Source organism: Procambarus clarkii, chromosome 71 (genome assembly GCF_040958095.1).
Source record: "Procambarus clarkii isolate CNS0578487 chromosome 71, FALCON_Pclarkii_2.0, whole genome shotgun sequence".
Lineage (NCBI taxonomy): Eukaryota > Metazoa > Arthropoda > Malacostraca > Decapoda > Cambaridae > Procambarus > Procambarus clarkii.
In genome coordinates, this window is record NC_091220.1 from 22,110,928 (window position 1) to 22,115,332 (window position 4,405).

The 4,405-nt window shown below is 35.0% G+C and overlaps 1 pseudogene; it reads left to right on the plus strand.

Moving 5' to 3' along the window:
* The first annotated feature begins 637 nt into the window (after positions 1–637).
* Positions 638–2,407, plus strand: LOC138356289 (nuclear pore complex protein Nup54-like; annotated as a pseudogene).
* Positions 2,408–4,405: the final 1,998 nt, after the last annotated feature.

The following is a 4,405-nucleotide window of genomic DNA, read 5'->3' on the forward strand; positions in this document are numbered from 1 at the left end:
ATGTTTCGCCGGGTTCGTCATCATGTAGTAGTTTCTAGACATCCACATTGTTCGGTGTTAATCTTATATTCAACCCTCTTGTGTACACATGTGTCTTCATGTGTTAATGATGATTGTGGGTTGCCTGCTTGTCATAGACTGAAAACCACCAGATCAACTATAAAGTTTCTCCTTGCCAAAAAGAAGTGTGGTTGTTAACTCAATGTTGTCTGCTGGATATATATTATTGTTAAAAAATTTAATTCGACCTATCAACAGAAGCGCATTATGATATTGATTTAAGTGTTTTTTTTTGTTTGTTTTTTTTCCATAATATTTGACAAACGAACATCTGTGAAGAAAAGACGCTTTCCTATTTCTGCAACGGAGGCCTGCCGCTGGATATTTATTGATTTGTACTAGTTAGTGATATGTTGTATTGAATGTTTTCTTCATACCACTGACTAGTTAAATTAATATATATTTACAAACATAAGGCAATTGTGATCTGTTATAGGTCATTTGGTGAGATGGTGTGTTAAATGGTTTCACCATAATGTGTGAGGATTCGATGAACATTGTTTTTATTTCACTGGTCGAATCAAATAGGGGCAATCATCAGTTTCAGATGCTTCACCAACAACCGGGCTCATCATCAATGGCATTACATATTGCAATCTGTGCTCCTTCCTACTTCAATAATGAAAATGATGAGGTCTTGCGAAAGTGGAATCAACTTCAAGCTTTTTGGGGGTTTGGTAAAGGTAAATATGTGGATTTTTTTTTTTTCGATGATGTAGTGAGTAAACCATTATGGAAAACTTAGTAGATTTGACTAGTTGTTTATAATATTGTAAAATGTATATAATTAAAATAAAGTATAATTTTATGAATTTTATTCCTGGTTATTATTCGTCCAAAATGTCACCTGTAGAGTTCACATCTGAAAATCCATATTGTCGTTTCAAAGTAGTTTGCTATACAAAAATTCCCAATTATCGTAATGAAGATGGTATTGTGCAAATTATAATTGGAAGGGGCCTTTCAGAAGTGGAGTAAGTAATTAATAATCATATACTGTATAATGTTCTAATAATTTTTCATTGTTAAATATGACTAGGATCCGGGAACATTAAAAAATGTTTTTTTTATTTTTTTTTTATTCTTCCAGGGCCTACAAACAGGAAGTTATTTCAGCATTGAGTCTATTATTCGGAGGTAATGAAGTTGTTGTTAATGAAACTTTTGCTGCTGAAGTACCAAACAAAACGAACTTCAGATTTTACATTCAGCAAGTTTTTCCTAATGGTAAAAGAATTTAAAGATTTTATAATGTTTTCCCTAATAATAATTATCATAAAAGATGATTTCAAGTATGGTATTATGCAAACTGCTCTATATTATATATATATACCTTCTAGGAGAGATTCAACGTGCATCTACCACTGACACCTTTAGGCATATGTTAAGAACATCATACAATCCAATTTTTAAGGTAAGCCTAAGTAAGCCTTATTATAGCTTGCACCAATCTATTTCATGGGATTTGATATCAGGTTGGCTTAAATAATCAAATTAGCTTAAAAGGGACATTATTAATGGAACGTTTTTTGACAGACAGGCAGGTAGATAGCCAGACAGAGACAAAAATGCCTACTTTTTCTGTTTCAGAATTTGTTTATTGAACAGATTATTCCAATGTTGACTTTAACTGAACAACATATGATTTTGAAATGACCAATCCATCTACTTATCGTGACATAATGACAAAAGTGAAGATATTACGGGGTATTTTTTTATTGTACCTACATTTGTGGAATTAAAAATTAAAATAAATTATTTATTGTTTATAGGAATTGATCCAGCATTGTGGAAACTGGGCAAGCAAAAAAATCCTGACCCAAAGAAATTGATACCTGTTGTAAAAGTGGGATTTCAGGAATTACAGAAACAGTTCAAGTATCAAGAAGAATATGGTAATAAACTTCATAATAGTATGAAGAATATCATGGATATTATGAATGATATAAGACAATTAAGTTGTATGCAGACGACAATTAAAGCTGCCATTCAGAATTTTAAGTTGAAACAGACAAATATAATGCGCTGAGTTCTAAAATTGGTGTCAGCACAAGAGGTTGAAAGGAAAAAAAATCTACCACTAGAAGAAATAGAGGATCAGATTCGACTGCGATTAGAAAACTTGTATATGCAACTGCAGGACCTCAAGGGATGTTTGAATGAACTAATGGCTCAGTCTATACAGCCTGGTAGTTTTCCGCGAGACCAACGGTATGGACTGGTTGTTGACAAAGTGCAGGATATATCACAATACCTAATATGGCAGCAGGATGCACTTCAGGCTATAGTTAACATACTTAAGGAAGATATACAAGTGGTCGTTAACATAAAGAAGAACATCAGTTAAGTTTTGAGAGTTAAGGAAATTGGCTAACAGTCAACCAACTTCCCCAAACAACATTCAAACATTGGTAATTAACCCTATTTAACACCTCCCTTCACCCTTTCAGGGAGGGTATGATGCTACACTGAATTTTTTTGGTTCGTAACCAGCAACACACATTGAACTGATGATATTTCACTCTCTCAGGGAGGGTATGATGCTACACTGATTTTTTGTTTGTAACCCGCAACACACACATTGAATTGATGATAGTCAATAAATTAAATTTTAGTCCAGTTCCTTGTTTTTTTTTTTTTGGTTTTCCACATACAATAAGTGCACTCTGCCCATTAGGCAAAGTATTATAATAATTTTGCTAGATATTGATGACACTGACATTTTAACTAAAACTTGAAATAATTGACCTAGAATGTAACAACAATGTTTGTGTTGTCTTACAGCAATAATTTAGTCAAATAAGCACAAACTGTAAACTGCCAGCTTAACCAAGAAAGCCTGCCAGTGATTGGTCAATATAAAATATTCAGCGTGTGAGGGTTAATATCAGAGTCAGTCGATTTTGCTCCAGCATGGAGGACACACCTACAATTTCCTCTCCATTAACATGTGGACAGAAACAACAAGAAAGAAGTGATAATAACAATACTAGTGTTGATGAAGAACCATTACCTTCAGCATCCACGTCTTTACCTTTGGGACAAAAAGTTAATGAAGGGTGTGAGAGAGAAGAAGAGGTGATACAAAAAAAGGAATTTGAATTAAAAATTAGCCAAATGTTGGAAAAAGGTGGGCATGGAAGCCGGAAAATTTTCACTCGAGAAAAATTATCACAATATATTGAGGAAGTCAAAAATGCTAAATTGAAACTGACTACAAAGACATCTCATGAATATGATCTATTGTCTAGATATGATGTCAAAAATCTATTTGGGGATGACGTCCTAGTAACCATCGACGAAACTGAACGAAGAATGAAGCGGGGGACCAAGCGTAAACTGACCAGTGACAATCGTCATTCTACTACGGCTGTAACAACAACAACAACAACAGGAACAACAGCTGATCCTGGCCGGATGTGTCGTCGTTTCATACATCAAAGGCAATTGTATGATACGATTTATGATGCACACAGAGCAGTTTGTCACGGAGGAGAAAAAAGAACTTATCTTGAAGCAAGTAAAACTATCGCTAACGTCACTCAACAATCGGTGAAACTCTTTATTTCACTCTGCCACATATGCAATTTGAAACGACTTCCTCGACGAAAAAAAGGGGTAATACGGCCCATTGTATCGACCAGTTTTGCGGAGCGAGGACAAATGGACTTAATAAATATGCAAAAAGAAGGAGGATGTGTGTATAAATATATTTTACATTATCAGGATCATTTAACAAAGTTTTCGGTTTTACGAGCTCTCCGCAGTAAACGGGCGATTGAAGTGGCACGCCACTTACTCGATATATTTGCTCTCTTGGGAGCCCCACGAATTTTACAGAGCGATAACGGCCGTGAATTTGTGGCAGAGGTCATTCAAGAGCTAAAAAACGAAATGTGGCCCAACATGCTCCTCATTAATAGCAAACCTCGTCATCCACAGAGCCAAGGGAGCATTGAACGTGCGAATGGGGATGTAATCAAAATGCTTGGCAGTTGGATGTGTGAAAATCAAACGCGAGATTGGTCAGCTGGACTTCCCTTTGTGCAATTCACCAAAAACACAGCATATTCACTTGGAATTGGCATATCGTCTTACAAGGTAGTTTTTGGTATAGAACCGCCAATAGTTATGAAGATTCGTCTTTCGCCCTCAATATATAGCCAATTGTTCAATAACTGTCACTATGATGACAATGAAGAAGAAGAAGAAGAAGAAGACAAAGAGGATGAAGAAAAAAGAGGCAAAGAAGCAAAGGTAAAATTCCTTAATATTTATTGGTTTTGTTTTCAGTTCAACCTTGGAAAACAAGAGTCCTTAATTAATTTCTGTATACTAAAATTTT